The following is a 20,666-nucleotide window of genomic DNA, read 5'->3' on the forward strand; positions in this document are numbered from 1 at the left end:
GCCACCACTTGGTCCATTATGGCTCAAAAAGGCTGCAGTGCACCATTGGATTTGGAGCCATGTCCTATAAATGACAACAGCGGGGAGATTCCCTGTGCTCTGTCATGTTGCCAAGCAGTTACATTGACAGCCCTTAGAACTGTAAGGAATAGGGGAGCAACTGAGAAATCCATGTGACCGTGGCTGGGTCCATTTCGGCTCAAACGGGTGCAGTGTCATGTTGGGTGCTGTTTAGAGCTGACATACCCAATAACAGGCCTCATTATATTTCTCAACAGGCCCCAGACAGAGAGGGGAGGTGCTCTGAAGCCACCACTGCTGTACCTCACCTTCTACAGCCAACCACGCTAAACTCTCTCCCAAGACAACGATGGAGAATCATACCATTGGCATAGCAACCCGACATCCAGACAGCGGCTACACGTAATGTAACTGATTTTAGATCTGTGCCTAAGGCGCATGAGCACTCACACACACGCATACAGCCATTCACAGACTTAAAGGGATACTTCAGGATTTTATCTACTTCAAGGAATAGGGGAGCAACTGAGAAATCCATGTGACCGTGGCTGGGTCCATTTCGGCTCAAACGGGTGCAGTGTCATGTTGGGTGCTGTTTAGAGCTGACATACCCAATAACAGGCCTCATTATATTTCTCAACAGGCCCCAGACAGAGAGGGGAGGTGCTCTGAAGCCACCACTGCTGTACCTCACCTTCTACAGCCAACCACGCTAAACTCTCTCCCAAGACAACGATGGAGAATCATACCATTGGCATAGCAACCCGACATCCAGACAGCGGCTACACGTAATGTAACTGATTTTAGATCTGTGCCTAAGGCGCATGAGCACTCACACACACGCATACAGCCATTCACAGACTTAAAGGGATACTTCAGGATTTTATCTACTTCTCCAGAGTCAGATGAACTCGTGGATACCATTATTACGTCTCTGCGTGCAGTTTGAAGGAAGTTGCTAACTCAAGTTAGCATAATGAGTGGAAGTCTATGGACTTTGAGTCATTGCGCAAACGCTAGTTGCCATTGGCTCGCGAAACTACCTCTTCCCTTCATACTTGATCATCTGACTCTGGGGAAAATCCCGAAGTATCCCTTTAATAAGAAAAATTTGATTAGAGAGATGCAGGAACACATATTACATGATTCAACTGGTTACACATGGACACACAGAGGGAGAGGAAGAGGGGGGGCGGTAAAGGGAGGTGGAAAGGGAAAGAACATAACTTAGAAAAGTGACAGAAGGAGAAAGAGGGTGACAAACAACTGATAGACTGAAGAGGCTCATATCGAGAGGGATGAGAAGGAAAGATGAGACAGGAGAGAAGCAGATTTGGGATCTGTAAAGTGTTTCACTCTCCAGCTGCACAGAGAGAGAACACTGGCTTCTGTTATCTAGCCCCTCTTATTCTCTCTCTCATTCTCTCCCTCTCTTATTCTCTCTCTCATTCTCTCCCTCTCTTATTCTCTCTCTCATTCTCTCCCTCTCTTATTCTCTCTCTCTCTCTCTCTCTCTCTCTCATTCTTCTCTCATTGTTTTCTCACCCCCCTCTCTCCACACTCTCTATCTCTCTTTCTCTCCCACCTTGGGCTCACAGAAAAGGCAATTATCATCAGTCACTATCCATCTATTACCCAACACCATAATGGAAGATGACAAATTACGGAGTGCAAGGGACACCACAGCCCTCCACCAAGGTGACCTGTGTCTCCTTCTGGATAACAACAACTAAGACACTGAAAATACACAATTACAAAGGAGTACTGTAGGAGTTGAAACAATAGACTTCCCTAATATACAGTAGTTTTGGAACCACAATGGAACAGCCAATGCTATTGTTATACAGAATATGAACCTTCAACTCAACCCATGGATTCTACATGAAGCCTTTATGAAAGCCATCAAGGCTGTAGGAAAACTGTAACATCTCCACTCATTGCTTCCTTTAGTTTTCCTTTCTGGGCAAATACAGTTGAAGTCGGAAGTTTACATACACTTAGGTTGGAGTCATTAAAACTCGTTTTTCAACCACTCCACACATTTCTTGTTATCAAACTATAATTTTAGCAAGTTGTTAGGATCTACTTTGTGCATGACACAAGTCATTTTTCCAACAATTGTTTACAGACAGATTATTTCACTTATAATTCACTGTATCACAATTCCAGTGGGTCAGAAGTTTACATACACTAAGTTGACTGTGCTTTCAAACAGCTTGGAAAATTCCAGAAAATGATGTCATGGCTTTAGCAGCTTCTGATAGGCTAATTGATATAATTTGAGTCAATTGGAGGTGTACCTGTGGATGTATTTCAAGGCCTACCTTCAAACTCAGTGCCTCTTTGATTGACATCATGGGAAAATCAAAAGAAATCAACCAAGACCTCAGAAAGAAATTGTAGACCTCCACATTTCTGGTTCATCCTTGGGAGCAATTTCCAAACGCCTGAAGGTACCACGTTGTCACGTCCTGGCCAGTATAAGGGTTAATTGTTATTGTAGTTTGGTCAGGACGTGGCAGAGGGTATTTGTTTTATGTGGTTCAGGGTGGTGTGTTTGTTAAAAGGGTGTTTGAATAAGTATTCCGGGGTTTTTGGGCACTGTTTGGTTTTCATGTATTTCTATGTTTAGTCTAGTGTGTGTGTTTCTATGTTGAGTTAATTGGGGTTGGGCTTCCAATTGAAGGCAGCTGCTTGGTGTTGCCTTTGATTGGAAGTCCTATATTAGTTGAGTGTGTTTGTCTTGTATTTTGTGGGAGATTGTTCTGTGCTTAGCCTTATGCCTAGCCAGACTGTTTTTGTCGATCGTATTTCATTTTGTTATTTTTTGTATGTTCATTTTGAAAATAAATAAACGTCAAGATGAGCCTACACGTACCTGCTGCGTTTTGGTCCTCCTTCACCGATGACAACCGTGACAGAATCTCCCACCTCACCAGGACCAAGCAGCAGAGGAACGAGGAGGAAGGATGGACGTGGGCAGAGCTCAGGAGGAGCATTTCCAGGGCGATGGAGGAGTTTAGGGAGACCGAGAGGCATCCCCAATAATTTTTTAGGGGGGGGGCACAAGGGCTGTTTGACGGGGCAGGAGCTGCCCGCCAGTCAACAGTCACCAGAGCTGCCCGCCAGTCAACAGTCACCAGAGCTGCCCGCCAGTCAACAGTCTTCAGAGCTGCCCGCCAGTCAACAGTTGTCGGAGCTGCCCGCCAGTCAGCAGTCGTCAGAGCTGCCCGCCAGTCAACAGTCGTCAGAGCTGCCCGCCAGTCAACAGTCGTCAGAGCTGCCCGCCAGTCAACAGTCGCCGGAGTGGCCAGACTGCGCTGAACTGCCGGAGTGGCCAGACTGCGCTGAACTGCCGGAGTGGCCAGACTGCGCTGAACTGCCGGAGTGGCCAGACTGCGCTGAACTGCCGGAGTGGCCAGACTGCCCCGAACTGCCGGAGTGGCCAGACTGCCCCGAACTGCCGGAGTGGCCAGACTGCCCCGAACTGCCGGAGTGGCCAGACTGCCCCGAACTGCCGGAGTGGCCAGACTGCCCCGAACTGCCGGAGTGGCCAGACTGCCCCGAACTGCCGGAGTGGCCAGACTGTCCCGAACTGCCGGAGTGGCCAGACTGTCCCGAACTGCCAGACTGCCCAGACTGTCCCGAACTGCCAGAATGCCCCGAGCTGCCAGACTGCCCAGACTGCCCCGAGCTGCCAGACTGCCCAGACTGCCCCGAGCTGCCAGACTGGCCAGACTGCCCCGAACTGCCAGAGTGGCCCGACTGCCCGGAACGGCCAGAACCGGAGCCACCTCCTGATATAGGTGGGTTGGGGAGGGGGGGTGTAGCACAGTGCCGTCGTTGACGGCAGCCACCCTCCCTTCCCTCCCTTTTAGTAGAGGGGAAATTTGTTTTGTTGTTTGGGGTTGTTGTTTTTTTGTTTTTTGTTTGAGGTGCTTCTGGGGTTAGCACCTTTTAAGGGGGGTACTGTCACGTCCTGGCCAGTATAAGGGTTAATTAGTATTGTAGTTTGGTCAGGACGTGGCAGAGGGTATTTGTTTTATGTGGTTCAGGGTGGTGTGTTTGTTAAAAGGATGTTTGAATAAGTATTCCGGGGTTTTTGGGCACTGTTTGGTTTTCATGTATTTCTATGTTTAGTCTAGTGAGTCTGTGTTTCTATGTTGAGTTAATTGGGGTTGGACTTCCAATTGAAGGCAGCTGTTTGGTGTTGCCTTTGATTGGAAGTCCTATATTAGTTGGGTGTGTTTGTCTTGTATTTTGTGGGAGATTGTTCTGTGCTTAGCCTTATGCCTAGCCAGACTGTTTTTGTCGATCGTATTTCATTTTGTTATTTTTTGTATGTTCATTTTGAAAATAAATAAACGTCAAGATGAGCCTACCTGCTGCGTTTTGGTCCTCCTTCACTGACGACAACCGTGACACACGTTCATCTGTACAAACAATAGTACCCAAGTATAAACACCATGGGACCATGCAGCCGTCATACTGCTCAGAAAGGAGATGCGTTCTGTCTCCTAGAGATGAACATACTTTGGTGTGAAAAGTGCAAATCAATCCCAGAACAACAGCATAGGACCTTGTGAAGATGCTGGAGGAAACAGGTGCAAAAGTATCTATATCCACAGTAAAACGAGTCCTATATTGACATAACATGAAAGGCCGCTCAGCAAGGAAGAAGCCACTGCTCCAAAAACACCATTAAAAAAAGCCAGACTACAGTTTGGAACTGCACATGGGGACAAAGATCGTAGTTTTTGGAGAAATGTCCTCGGTTCTGATGAAACAAAAATAGAACTGTTTGGCCATAATGACCATCATTATGTTTGGAGGAAAAAGGGGGATGCTTGCAAGCCGAAGAACACCATCCCAACCGTGAAGCATGGGGGTGGCAGCATCATGTTGTGGTGGTTCTTTGCTGCAGGAGGGACTGGTGCATTTCACAAAATAGATGGCATCATCAGGAGGGAAAATTATGTGGATATATTGAAGCAACATCTCCAGACATCAGTCAGGAAGTTAAAAGCTTGGTCGCAAATGGTTCTTCCAAATGGACAATGACCCCAAGCATACTTACAAAGTTGTGGAAAAATGGCTTAAGGACAACAAAGTCAAGGTATTGGAGTGGCCATCACAAAGCCCTGACCTCAATCCCATTGAAAATTTGTGGGCAGAACTGAAAAAGGATGTGCGAGCAAGAAGGCCTACGAACCTGACTCAGTTACACCAGCTCTGTCAGGAGAAAAATGAAGAAGTATTTGTAGTCTTTCCAAGTTGAGCGCCAGGGCAAAAGTAGTCTTTTTGCGCGTGAGAACGTGGGCGCGCTCTTTGTTCTTTTCCTTTGCTATTGAACATAGTAATCTCCGTCTGAAATATTATAGTTTATTTAGATATTAGACAATCTGAGGATTACTTAAAAACATTTTTTGACTCGTTTGGACGAACTTTGCTGGTAGCTTTTTGGAATCCTTGTTGAAGGACTGGATTATTGAATTCAATGGCGCCAACTAAACAGCATTTTTGGGATATAAAGAAGGACTTTATCGAACAAAACGACCATTCATTGTGTAGCTGGGACCCTTGGGATTGCAAACAGAGGAAGATCTTCAAAAGTAAGTGATTTATTTTATCGCTATTTGTTATTTTGTGACGCCTGTGCTGGTTTCGCCGTAAAGCCTTTTTGAAATCTGACAACGCAGTTCGATTACCAAGATTCTAAGCTAAAGAATAATGTATGACACTTGTATTTTCATGAATGTTTAATATTACGATTTTGTATTTTGAATTTGGCGCGCTCCGATTTCACAGGATGTTGTCAAATTTGATCCCGCTAGCGGGATCTCCGCACTAAGAGGTTTTTAAATGTATTTGGCTAAGGTGAATGTAAACTTCTGACTTAAACTGTAGCTACTCAGCAGTACTTCTGAAGACATTTCCCTGGGTGTGGACTGTCGGAGTGGCCTTCCCTGTAGCTCACTTGGTAGAGCATGGTGTTTGCAATGCCAGGGTTGTGGGTTCGATTCCCACGGGGGGCCAGGCCAGAAAAAAAATGTATGAAATGTAAGTCGCTCTGGATAAGAGCGTCTGCTAAATGACTAAAATGTAAATGTAAAATGACTGTGGAGTTCTGCATGTTTGATCCAGCCAACAGATGTTACATGCAGTAAACCTGAAGCCTTGGCTATGTGCTCCAAAACTACTTCAAAATAAACCGAAGAGGACTAGAGTGACTGAGGGAATAGTGATTCAAAACACTACATCTGTGTGAGTGATAAGTTGGCCACATGACATAGCATGAACAGTACATGTCAACTCATCTTTGGGTTGTACAAATCATCTTTTGAGGTGGAATTGACATGGACAAATGTCAAAACACATAGTTGGAGGAGCATGCGTGCATGTGATTATGTTGGCTTCAGTGTAAGGTTGAGTGACAGGATCTAACCACATCATAGTTGTGTTGTCATAAGTCAAGTAGACACTCTTGGAAGCATGTTTGATGTGCTTTTAGAAACAAGTAAAACTGTCACATCAACCACCACCTTTTGGTAGTTGCACAAATCATGACCTGAATCTACATCAGGAATTGTGTAGGAATTGTATGTGTTTTAGTGACTCTACAGTCCTCCCATTGACTGTCCCAAATAGCACCCTATTCCCTATGTAGTGCATTACTTTTGACCAAAAGTAGTGCACTACATAGATATTAGGGTGCCATATGGGATGCAACCATGGTCTCCCCCCTTTCTGTCTAGCTCCCTGACACAGGAAGCATCGCACCTTAAGGTCAAGTGAAGAGATCTAATGTGATGACTGATGTGTCCCGCCCACTCCTGCCTCAGTGTATTACATTTCACATGACAACACTAACTATTCTACACCCACACAGATTATATTGTGGTGTTGACTGGGAAACCCTGGGGGAATCACACACACATACTGGCATGGATGGGCACACACACGTGTATACACACACACACACACACACACACACACACACACACACACACACACACACACACACACACACACACACACACACACACACACACACAAACAAAAGCATATACATGTGCACACACATACACTGCAGCAGTAGTTTTCTACCTGTAGGTCATACATTAAGATAAGAGCTTCCCGTGGTTCTTGGAGTTTGTAAAGGCAGACTGGACAGCCTGAGGTAGATTCCTCTTCTCGTTTCCTCTTCCATCCTCTTTTCCATCCCTCCTACACCCCCCCCATCCCTCCACCCCCCCTCTCTCTCCATGTTGCCTCTACTCCCTTCCTCTCATCTCACCTCCTCTCTTTTTATACCCTCTCCTCCAACCTCCTCTCAATGGTGAAAAGACGGAGAAAGGAAGCAAGCGGAAGAGGGGGAAGGGAAGAAGAGAAAGGATGAGAGGGGAAGACAGTGAAATAGGGGATGAGAGAAGAAGAGAGGGTGATGGGATGATGTGGAATAGAGCAAGAAAAGAGGGGAGACAAGAGGGAGAGAGAGAGATGTTATCCCCTGGGGAGATGTTTGCGCATCATCAGGTTTGTGTCGCAGTGAGAGATGGTCCTTTCACAGATCACAGTACAATCCCTAATAGTCTTCCATTGGGATCGCATTAGGAAGGACAAGCACGTTATAGGCAACATTAGTTGAGATACATCATACTGTAGCTATTAAACAAGAATGACAAGCCAGCACTCAACATGTTCTTAACTTACTGCTGTAATGTAGATAGTAGTAGTTATATCATATGTAGGCTATGACTATAGAAATACACTATATATACATATATATACTTTTATTTATATAAACAAAAGTATGTGGACACCCCTTCAAATGAGTGGATTCGGCTATTTCAGCCACACCTGTTGCTGACAGGTGTATACAATTGAGCACACAGCCATGCAATCTCCATAGAGAAACATTGGCAGTAGATTTTTGGAATGAGGTGCTTGGCGAGCAGGTGTCCACATACTTTTGTCATCAAGGCAAAGGGTGGCTACTTTGAAGAATCTAAAATATATTTTGATTTGTTTAACACTTTGTTAGTTACTACATGTGTTACTTCATCATTTTGATGTCTTCACTATTATTGTACAATGTAGAACATAGTAAAAATAAAGGAAAACCCTTAAATGAGTAGGTGTGTCCAAACTTTTGACTTGTACTGTAGGTTCTTTGGACACTGTGTTAACTAACCTCCAGATGAGCTTCAATGCCATACAACTCTCCTTCCGTGGCCTCCAACTGCTCTTAATGCAAGTAAAACTAAATGCATGCTCTTCAACCGATCGCTGTCTGCACCTGTCTGCCCGTCCAGCATCACTACTCTGGACGGTTCTGACTTAGAATATGTGGACAACTACAAATACCTAGGTGTCTGGCTAGACTGTGAACTCTCCTTCCAGACTCACATTAAGCATCTCCAATCCAAAATTAAATCTAGAATCGGCTTCATTTTTCGAAACAAAGCATCCTTCTGTAACGATTGGCGTCGGGTGATGAGGAAGCGGACCAAAACGCAGCTGGGAGCGAACACATGTTTATTCTTACACTGAATTAAACACGTACACAAAATCAAGAAAATACCGATACGTTAGCTGCTCAAAATCAAAGAGACAACAACCCACAAACATCGTGGGGGGAAAGGAACTTAAATGTGATTCCCAATCAGACATAACTAGCGACAGCTGTCTGATTGGAAATCACCCCCGAGCCCAACATAGAAATAAACCACAAAGAAAGGCTATAACAAAACATAGAAAATAAACCATAGAAATACCACACCCTGACCAAAAATAGCAGAGTTCCCCTGGTCAGGGCGTGACAGTACCCCCCCCTCCAACGGTGCGTACTCCCGGCGCACCAACCTAAAGTCTATTAGGGGGGGGACCCGGGTGGGCGCCTCACCCTCGGTGGAGGCTCTGGCCCCGGGCGTGTTTCTCCCCCTGCCTCCACCCTAGCCCTACCCCTCTGGCCCGGACTGGACCACGGTGGAGCGGCATGCTCAGGCTCCGGAGCGGAGCCGCCGACCGGAACAGGACTGGTCACCGGTGGACCGGACACAGGCCGTGCCGGACTGTGGACACGCGCCGTGGGCCTGGTGCGGGGAACAGGGACGGGCCGGACAGGACCGGGGACACGCACCACCAACCTGGTGCGGGGAGCAGGGACGGGCCGGACTGGCCTGGGGACACGCACCACCAACCTGGTGCGGGGAGCAGGGACGGGCCGGACTGGACTGGGGACACGCACCACCGGCTTGGTGCGGGGAGCCGGGATGGGCCGGACAGGACTGGGGACACGCACCACTAACCTGGTGCGGGGAGCAGGAATGGGCCGGACAGGGCTGGGGACACGCACCACTAACCTGGTGCGGGGAGCAGGGACGGGCCGGACTGGACTGGGGACACGCACCACTGGCTTGGTGCGGGGAGCAGGGACGGGCCGGACTGGACTGGGGACACGCACCACTGGCTTGGTGCGGGGAGTAGGAATGGGCGGACAGGACTGGGGACACGCACCACTAACCTGGTGCGGGGAGCAGGGACGGGCCGGACTGGACTGGGGACACGCACCACTGGCTTGGTGCGGGGAGCAGGGACGGGCCGGACTGGACTGGGGACGTCTGGCAGCTCGGGACAGTCTGGGCAGTCTGGCCACTCCGGCAGTTCAGCGCAGTCTGGCCACTCCGGCAGTTCAGGGCAGTCTGGCCACTCCGGCAGTTCAGGGCAGTCTGGCCACTCCGGCAGTTCAGCGCAGTCTGGCCACTCCGGCAGTTCAGCGCAGTCTGGCCACTCCGGCGGTTCAGCGCAGTCTGGCCACTCCGGCGGTTCAGCGCAGTCTGGCCACTCCGGCGGTTCAGTGCAGTCTGGCCACTCCGGCAGTTCAGCGCAGTCTGGCCACTCCGGCGACTGTTGACTGGCGGGCAGCTCCGACAACTATTGACTGACGGGCAGCTCCGACGACTGTTGACTGACGGGCAGCTCCGACGACTGTTGACTGACGGGCAGCTCCGACGACTGTTGACTGGCGGGCAGCTCCGACGACTGTTGACTGGCGGGCAGCTCCGACGACTCTTGACTGGCGGGCAGCTCCGACGACTGTTGACTGGCGGGCAGCTCCGACGACTGTTGACTGGCGGGCAGCTCCGACGACTGTTGACTGGCGGGCAGCTCTGGTGACTGTTGACTGGCGGGCAGCTCCTGCCCCGTCAAACAGCCCTTGTGCCCCCCCCCTAAAAAATTCTTGGGGATGCCTCTCGGTCTCCCTAAACTCTTCCATTGCCCTGGAAATGCTCCTCCTTAACTCGGCCCATGTCCATCCTTCCTCTTCGTTCCTCTGCTGCTTGGTCCTGGTTTGGTGGGTTGTTCTGTAACGATTGGCGTCGGGTGATGAGGAAGCGGACCAAAACGCAGCTGGGAGCGAACACATGTTTATTCTTACACTGAATTAAACACGTACACAAAATCAAGAAAATACCGATACGTTAGCTGCTCAAAATCAAAGAGACAACAACCCACAAACATCGTGGGGGGAAAGGAACTTAAATGTGATTCCCAATCAGACATAACTAGCGACAGCTGTCTGATTGGAAATCACCCCCGAGCCCAACATAGAAATAAACCACAAAGAAAGGCTATAACAAAACATAGAAAATAAACCATAGAAATACCACACCCTGACCAAAAATAGCAGAGTTCCCCTGGTCAGGGCGTGACAGTACCCCCCCCTCCAACGGTGCGTACTCCCGGCGCACCAACCTAAAGTCTATTAGGGGGGGGACCCGGGTGGGCGCCTCACCCTCGGTGGAGGCTCTGGCCCCGGGCGTGTTTCTCCCCCTGCCTCCACCCTAGCCCTACCCCTCTGGCCCGGACTGGACCACGGTGGAGCGGCATGCTCAGGCTCCGGAGCGGAGCCGCCGACCGGAACAGGACTGGTCACCGGTGGACCGGACACAGGCCGTGCCGGACTGTGGACACGCGCCGTGGGCCTGGTGCGGGGAACAGGGACGGGCCGGACAGGACCGGGGACACGCACCACCAACCTGGTGCGGGGAGCAGGGACGGGCCGGACTGGCCTGGGGACACGCACCACCAACCTGGTGCGGGGAGCAGGGACGGGCCGGACTGGACTGGGGACACGCACCACCGGCTTGGTGCGGGGAGCCGGGATGGGCCGGACAGGACTGGGGACACGCACCACTAACCTGGTGCGGGGAGCAGGAATGGGCCGGACAGGGCTGGGGACACGCACCACTAACCTGGTGCGGGGAGCAGGGACGGGCCGGACTGGACTGGGGACACGCACCACTGGCTTGGTGCGGGGAGCAGGGACGGGCCGGACTGGACTGGGGACACGCACCACTGGCTTGGTGCGGGGAGTAGGAATGGGCGGACAGGACTGGGGACACGCACCACTAACCTGGTGCGGGGAGCAGGGACGGGCCGGACTGGACTGGGGACACGCACCACTGGCTTGGTGCGGGGAGCAGGGACGGGCCGGACTGGACTGGGGACGTCTGGCAGCTCGGGACAGTCTGGGCAGTCTGGCCACTCCGGCAGTTCAGCGCAGTCTGGCCACTCCGGCAGTTCAGGGCAGTCTGGCCACTCCGGCAGTTCAGGGCAGTCTGGCCACTCCGGCAGTTCAGCGCAGTCTGGCCACTCCGGCAGTTCAGCGCAGTCTGGCCACTCCGGCGGTTCAGCGCAGTCTGGCCACTCCGGCGGTTCAGCGCAGTCTGGCCACTCCGGCGGTTCAGTGCAGTCTGGCCACTCCGGCAGTTCAGCGCAGTCTGGCCACTCCGGCGACTGTTGACTGGCGGGCAGCTCCGACAACTATTGACTGACGGGCAGCTCCGACGACTGTTGACTGACGGGCAGCTCCGACGACTGTTGACTGACGGGCAGCTCCGACGACTGTTGACTGGCGGGCAGCTCCGACGACTGTTGACTGGCGGGCAGCTCCGACGACTCTTGACTGGCGGGCAGCTCCGACGACTGTTGACTGGCGGGCAGCTCCGACGACTGTTGACTGGCGGGCAGCTCCGACGACTGTTGACTGGCGGGCAGCTCTGGTGACTGTTGACTGGCGGGCAGCTCCTGCCCCGTCAAACAGCCCTTGTGCCCCCCCCCTAAAAAATTCTTGGGGATGCCTCTCGGTCTCCCTAAACTCTTCCATTGCCCTGGAAATGCTCCTCCTTAACTCGGCCCATGTCCATCCTTCCTCTTCGTTCCTCTGCTGCTTGGTCCTGGTTTGGTGGGTTGTTCTGTAACGATTGGCGTCGGGTGATGAGGAAGCGGACCAAAACGCAGCTGGGAGCGAACACATGTTTATTCTTACACTGAATTAAACACGTACACAAAATCAAGAAAATACCGATACGTTAGCTGCTCAAAATCAAAGAGACAACAACCCACAAACATCGTGGGGGGAAAGGAACTTAAATGTGATTCCCAATCAGACATAACTAGCGACAGCTGTCTGATTGGAAATCACCCCCGAGCCCAACATAGAAATAAACCACAAAGAAAGGCTATAACAAAACATAGAAAATAAACCATAGAAATACCACACCCTGACCAAAAATAGCAGAGTTCCCCTGGTCAGGGCGTGACACCTTCACTCATGCTGCCAAACATACCCTCGTAAAACTGACCATCCTACCGATCCTCGACTTCGACGATGTCATTTACAAAATAGCCTCCAACACTCTACTCAACAAATTGTATGCAGTCTATCACAGTGCCATCCGTTTTGTCACTAAAGCCCATATACTACCCACCACTGCGACCTGTATGCTCTCGTTGGATGGCCCTCGCTTCATACTCGTCTCCAAACCCACTGGCTCCAGGTCATCTACAAGTCTTTGCTAGGTAAAGCCCCACCTTATCTCAGCTCACTGGTCACCATAGCAGCACCAACCCGTAGCACGCGCTCCAGCAGGTATATTTCACTGGCCACCCCCAAAGCCAATTCTTCTTTGGCCGCCTTTCCTTCCAGTTCCCTGCTGCCAATGACTGGAACGAACTGCAAAAATCACTGAAGCTGGAGACTCATATCTCCCTCACTAGCTTTAAGCACCAGCTGTCAGAGCAGCTCACAGATCACTGCACCTGTACATAGCCCATCTGTAAATAGCCCATCCAACTACCTCATCCCCATACTGTATTTATTTATTTATCTTGCTCCTTTGCACCCCAGTATCTCTACTTGCACATTCATCTTCTGCACATCTACCATTCCAGTGTTTATTTGCTATATTGTCATTACTTCGCCATCATGGCCTATTTATTGCCTTATCTTCCTTATCCTACCTCATTTGCACATGCTGTATATAGACTTTTCTACTGTATTATTGACTATATGTTTGTTTATTCCATGTGTAACTCTGTGTTGTTGTATGTGTCAAACTGCTTTGCTTTATCTTGGCCAGGTCGCAGTTGCAAATGAGAACTTCTTCTCAACTAGCCTACCTGGTTAAATAAAGGTGAAATAAAAAAATTAATAAATAAAAAAGGTGTTCCTTTTGTCCAGGTGGGAAAGGGCAGTGTGGAGTGCGATTGAGATTGTCTCATCTGTGGATCTGTTGGTGTGGTATGCGAGTTGGAGTGGGTCTAGGGTTTTCAGGATGATGTTGTAGATGTGAGCCATGATCAGCCTTTCAAAGCACTTCATTGCTGCCGACGTGAGTGTTATGGGGCGGTAGTCATTTAGGCAGGTTACCTTCGCTTTCTTGGGCACAGGGACTATGGTCTGCATGAAACATGTAGGTATTACAGGGAGAGGTTGAAAATGTCAGTGAAGACACTTGCCAGTTGGTCTGGGCATGCTCTGAGTACACGTCCTGGTAATCCGTCTGGCCCTGCGGCCCTGCGGCCCTGGCCCTGCTATTTTCCTCCTGCAATGAAATGGGTAATTTTAAGATCTGACATCTGTATGTAAATGTGTTTAACAGAGTATGGTTATCGACCAACACACTTTTGGGTGTGATGTTTTTGTGTATATCCTGCTATTTTAGGCAATGATGGATAATTAATAGAGGAAGATGTTCAGTTCTCTCTTTGGTGAGTAAAATAAACGAAGACAACGAACCTGCCACCTTGACCTTAACTTACTGCAGCTCACACACGCACACATATATATATATATATATATACACACACACACACACACACACTGTTACTCAGAGCTCAGACACAGAGTGAGATCATGGTTACAAATCTTGTGAATAATTCATTAAAGAGACAGAGCACAAGATGACAACCATTCTGAGAGAGAGGGAAGGGGGAGAGAGAGAGGGGGTGAGGGGAATAGGGAGAGGGACAGAGAGACAGAGACAATCAGAAAACATGACTCACCATAGCCATTTATTTTCTACAAGTTGTTATGTTTCACTGTATGGATAAAAATACTTGTAATAGGCTTTGTATCAAAAATCCAGCTATAAACCAGACATACAGTATATCTACCAGTAGAGGAGGAAGGGGAGGACCATAGTCCTCAGTGAAATTTCATAAAAATAAAAATTGTGAAACACTAAGTTATCCTTTTCAGATAAAACTATGCTAGATATATTCATATGTCACCAAATAATTTATTAAATAACACTGTTTTGCAAAGAAGATCTATAGTAACTTCAACAGCACTCTCTGGGGTAGCACCATGGTCTAGCCAGAGGACAGCTAGCTTCTGTCCTCCTCTGGGTACATTTACTTCAATACAAAACCTAGGAGGCTCGTAGGCTTCACCCCCTTCCATAGACCTACATGGTAATTATGACCACTTCAAGAGGATGACCTCCAAAGAATCAAAGCTTTTCAGTATGAACTGACATGTTCAGTTAGAAGGATTACTTTATCCTATCCCAGGTATTCCTTAAAGAGGTGGGGTTTCAGGTGTCTCCGGAAGGTGGTGATTGACTCCGCTGTCCTGGCGTCGTGAGGAAGCTTGTTCCACCATTGGGGTGCCAGAGCAGCGAACAGTTTTGACTGTTCGCTGGGTCAAGCGGGCAGGTTGTTGGGCGGGCGTCCGTCACAAGTCGCAAGATTTCATCTGGAGAGAGAGGGGAGAAAGAGGTCATAGCATAGGGTAGGGCAATGTGAGCAGGACCAGCGGTGTCGTTTGACTTCACAAACGAGGATCGGATGTCGTCAACCTTCTTTTCAAAATGGTTGACGAAGTCATCCGCAGAGAGGGAGGAGGGGGGGAGGGGGAGGAGGATTCAGGAGGGAGGAGAAGGTGGCAAAGAGCTTCCTAGGGTTAGAGGCAGATGCTTGGAATTTAGAGTGGTAGAAAGTGGCTTTAGCAGCAGAAACAGAGGAAGAAAATGTAGAGAGGAGGGAGTGAAAAGATGCCAGGTCCGCAGGGAGGCTAGTTTTCCTCCATTTCCGCTCGGCTGCCCGGAGCCCTGTTCTGTGAGCTCGCAATGAGTCGTCAAGCCACGGGGAGGACCGAGCCGGCCGGGAGGATAGGGGACATAGAGAGTCAAAGGATGCAGAAAGGAAGGAGAGGAGGGTTGAGGAGGCAGAATCAGGAGATTGGTTGGAGAAGGATTGAGCAGAGGGAAGAGATGATAGGATGGAAGAGGAGACTAAAATGATACAGTACTGCTAGCTGGTAAAGTTGGCCAGCTAGCAGTGGCTGCGTTGTTGACTTTGTTTGAAAATGTAGCTGGCTAGCTAACCTCGATAGTTTCTCTGTACTACACCTCTATCTTTGATACAAAGACAAAGACAACTATGATACAAAGACAACTATGTAGCTAGCTAACATTAAACTAATCAAATCGTTCCATTTTGATTAGATTCGAGTTTCTGAGTAAAAGCTGCATTGATCACGACAACGGAAGTAAGAAGAAACAGGGATGTTCTCAAGCTGCTTATCAACACCACTGCGAGAGGGAAAGTTCCTCTAACAAGGGAATCTACAAGGAGCTTGCAGCGGTAATTGCACGTTACAATGCTTTACTTGCTGAACATATGGAACTTTCTACTGTCTTTTCTGGGATGTCGAAATCAATTCAGAATGATTTGATAGCTTCCATCGCATCATCCATTAAAATATTAAAGAGAGAGGTTGACGCAGTACATTTGTGAATGTGATCAAATTTGTTTTATATTCAAAATTGGGCTGGCTAGGCTGCCTATATGTTTTCAATCCAAAATGATTAACTGGAATTAATCAATCAACATAATAGTGATGACAGATGTGAGTAAATATTTTGAGTTCTATTGTCTATCAGTTGTTTTCTATGTGTCTGGGTAGAGGAAATCCCCCTCCTAATCTAGTCTAAATATAATTGATATGAACAAGTATAAGGATGCTGCAGTTTGACAGGTTTGTGGTGTTCAGAGTTAAGCCTCTTTTGAGGTGTTCAGTCAAGCCTCTGAACACCTCAGCTCATGCCTCATACCCTCATTCAATCAGTGCTGTGATCCCTTCCCAAAACGGTGTAAGTAGCCCTCTCATTCCCATTCCTCATAATATTGTACTATAAGTAACTTTATTAAATGCTTTAGGTTAAAATAATTACTCTTTGACGAATTTTGAAACACACTTTGATGTCTCTGTGCATTCTGCGCCGATACCGTGGGTCTCCCATCCTCCTCAATTTTTCAAGTCCCCAGCCTCCACTGATGTTTACGTACAGTATAGTGGCCATAAGATTAGCCAATTATTCTAAGCAACACATACAATTAGGCAGGTTTATCCTTGCATCTGTTAAAGTATATTTGTTTTTATTTCTGGACTAGTAGCTGCTGACGTCAATCTCTCTCTGTCTGGAGGACAACCTCTGGGAGCGGCGTGACATTTTGGCATTTGAAGAGCCAGGAGGCTCTTGGGCAAAAGTATCTTCTCTCGTCCACGTTTAGAAAATGCAGTGATGCTAAAGATCACAGGGTTGGATATGAATCGGAGTGAATCATTTGTTGTCATGGAACTTTCCTGAAGGAGCTTGAATAAGCGTTTTTCTTCAAGATGCACATTCAAATTCAAATTTTATCCAGCCTCACAGGCGTTCAATGACAAGTATATGCGGGGAGACTGTGTATTTGAAGCTTTGTAATGTTTTTCTGTGTCTGTAAGTCCGTGTAAGTTCTCTGTGTCTTAATTCATAGCATGTCCTCAACATAGGAGGTTGGTGACACCTTAATTGGGGAGAACGGGCTTGTGGTAATGAATGGAGTGTAGTTAGTGGAATGGCATTGTGATGACCGGTTCGTCACAGTATCAAATACATGGTTTCCAGGTGTTTGATGCCATTCCTTTTGCTCTGTTCCGGCTATTATTATGACCCGTTCTTCCCTCAGCAGCCTCCTGTGGTCCTCAAATGTAAAGGATTAGAGAGATTACAAACACACACAAACACACACACGCGCACACACACACTTTGACTATATAAAGAGCAGAGCTACTTTGTGTTGTGTAGTGAGGCTGCTCCTTAAATCTGTTGTTCAAAAGAGCTGTGTTCTCTGTGGGAGAGAAAGAGTGAGAAAGAGATTCTGCAGATCTTCCTCCCTCCTCCACAGCCCTCCTTACTTTCCCCTTCCTCACTCCTCCTCCTCTCCTCACTTCTCACCCATGACCCTCACCCCTCCTTTTCTTCTCTCCCTACTCCCCCTTCCTCCCACTCCTCTCCCCTCCTCCTCCTCAGTGACTCTGGACCTCTGTGTGTTAACAGATGTAATTAACCTTGCTGTAACCCCCCCCAGTGAGTATCCGCTACTTAATGTGGCGTATGCATCACTCAACCTTCAGAGGCTCTTTTTTTTTAGGCCCTGTTCTGGGAACTGTTGAAGGAGGATAGGGAATGATAGATCATTCAAACAATGTTTTGTTTATGATTTAAATGAAATATCTTTAGAATGTTCTAACATTCAATAAAACATCTGTAACAATCACCGTAGAACATTTTCCTAGGTTTCCGATTAATGTTATAACACAATGTCCCAGGAATGTTTTTAGAACATACTGGCGCAACAAAATGTGGGAGCAACAGAAATGGTTCTGAGAGAAAACATTACAGGAATCTTCTCCTAACGTTCCCACAACGTTAAATAACCATCAAAATGTGTTCGGAACGCTCTTGCAACATCAGATGGTTGTCTCATCCCAAGAGACCTGTGTCTGTCAGTTTAGTGCACACATTACAGTATCACAGAGTCAGAGGTGACCTGCTGGAAGTTCCTCTTCACATTAAGTGGAAGGAAAACCCCATTCACAGATGAACAGAGATCAAACACACTGGCAATATCAACATATGGAGAGCTCATATATGGACGTATTAAAGAATGGAGAGCTTTATATACATGAACTGGTTTTCATAAAGGATATAGGATTTCTGAAGGCTGCAGTTATGATGAAGCTAATGGTAGTGATGACCTGGAACTCTTTAGTTTGATGGATTGAGAGTTGTGTAAGTTTTCCATTGTTATTTGTTTATTATGTGCAGTGACTATGTGAGTGTGGTGGGTTGGAAGTAAAGAGAGACATGAAGAGAGTTTTTGGCAAACGAGGACCAACAATGTGTAATTATTGCCCACTCTCTTTACACCCACAGGTGTTGTGTGTGTGTTGTGTGTGTGTCAGCATCCCTTTTAAAAAATGGCCTCCTACGCAGCATTTCAAGCCTACTCTCTCTCTCTCTCTCTCTCACACACACACACACACACACACACACACACACACACACACACACACACACACACACACACACACACACACACACACACACACACACACACACACACACGGCCTTATCGGGAGGGGAGAAGAGAGATGATTGGAGTGTGTAATTATAGTGAAGAATAAAGAGATGCATGCTAAAGCTGACCTTGTTAAACAACCTTTTGTTTTCAGACTTATCTGAATGGAATGATTTGCCCACTAAACCATGTAATTAGTCATCAATTAAATTCCATAGCAGTGATGAAGCAGCTTGAAGACTATCACCTACACATGCTGGCCTCAGGGCCTCCAGGAACCATTTTGGCACTGATGAAGCAGCTTTAAGACTATCACCTACACATGCTGGCCTCAGGGCCTCCAGGAACCATTTTGGCACTGATGAAGCAGCTTTAAGACTATCACCTACACATGCTGGCCTCAGGGCCTCCAGGAACCATTTTGGAAATGTCAATGTTCTATTGAAGTAATGGAATTTGAACTACTGGAAAATAAAAGTGAGTTGTTGGAAAGAAAATGCTTTTGTTAATATCATCCACTTCATTAGAAAGTGCTATAAACATTTATTAGGGCTATGAATGAAGTGTGAAAGTACACTGCTCAAAAAAATAAAGGGAACACTTAAACAACACAAATGTAACTCCAAGTCAATCACACTTCTGTGAAATCAAACTGTCCATTTAGGAAGCAACACTGATTGACAATACATTTCACATGCTGTTGTGCAAATGGAATAGACAACAGGTGGAAATTATAGGCAATTAGCAAGACACCCCCAATAAAGGAGTGGTTCTGCAGGTGGGGACCACAGACCACTTCTCAGTTCCTATGCTTCCTGGCTGATGTTTTGGTCACTTTTGAATGCTGGCGGTGCTTTCACTCTAGTGGTAGCATGAGACGGAGTCTACAACCCACACAAGTGGCTCAGGTAGTGCAGCTCATCCAGGATGGCACATCAATGCGAGCTGTGGCAAGGTTTGCTGTGTCTGTCAGCGTAGTGTCCAGAGCATGGAGGTGCTACCAGGAGACAGGCCAGTACATCAGGAGACGTGGAGGAGGCCGTAGGAGGGCAACAACCCAGCAGCAGGATCGCTACCTCCGCCTTTGTGCAAGGAGGAGCAGGAGAAGCACTGCCAGAGCCCTGCAAAATGACCTCCAGCAGGCCATAAATGTGCATGTGTCTGCTCAAACGGTCAGAAACAGACTCCATGAGGGTGGTATGAGGGCCCGACGTCCACAGGTGGGGGTTGTGCTTACAGCCCAACACCGTGCAGGACGTTTGGCATTTGCCAGAGAACACCAAGATTGGCAAAATCGCCACTGGCGCCCTGTGCTCCTCACAGATGAAAGCAGGTTCACACTAAGCACGTGACGGACGTGACAGAGTCTGGAGACGCCGTGGAGAACGTTCTGCTGCCTGCACCATCCTGCAGCATGACCGGTTTGGCGGTGGGTCAGTCATGGTGTGGGGTGGCATTTCTTTGGGGGGCCGCACAGCCCTCCATGTGCTCGCCAGAGGTAGCCTGACTGCCATTAGGTACCGAGATGAGATCCTCAGACCCCTTGTGACACCATATGCTGGTGCGGTTGGCCCTGGGTTCCTCCTAATGCAAGACAATGCTAGACCTCATGTGGCTGGAGTGTGTCGGCAGTTCCTGCAAGAGGAAGGCATTGATGCTATGGACTGGCCCGCCCGTTCCCCAGACCTGAATCCAATTGAGCACATCTGGGACATCATGTCTCGCTCCATCCACCAACGCCACATTGCACCACAGACTGTCCAGGAGTTGGCGGATGCTTTAGTCCAGGTCTGGGAGGAGATCCCTCAGGAGACCATCCGCCACCTCATCAGGAGCATGCCCAGGCATTGTAGGGAGGTCATACAGGCACGTGGAGGCCACACACACTACTGAGCCTCATTTTGACTTGTTTTAAGGACATTACATCAAAGTTGGATCAGCCTGTA

At 48.3% G+C, this 20,666-nt stretch overlaps 1 long non-coding RNA gene across 1 annotated transcript; it reads left to right on the forward strand.

The window, feature by feature from the left end:
• Window positions 1–282: 282 nt before the first annotated feature.
• Window positions 283–874, forward strand: LOC115160230 (uncharacterized). The gene is made up of 2 exons (XR_003869043.1): window positions 283–423; window positions 665–874. It is a non-coding gene; the product is annotated as an uncharacterized LOC115160230 (long non-coding RNA).
• Window positions 875–20,666: the final 19,792 nt, after the last annotated feature.

This window comes from Salmo trutta, chromosome 23 (assembly GCF_901001165.1).
Source record: "Salmo trutta chromosome 23, fSalTru1.1, whole genome shotgun sequence".
NCBI classification, from domain to species: domain Eukaryota; kingdom Metazoa; phylum Chordata; class Actinopteri; order Salmoniformes; family Salmonidae; genus Salmo; species Salmo trutta.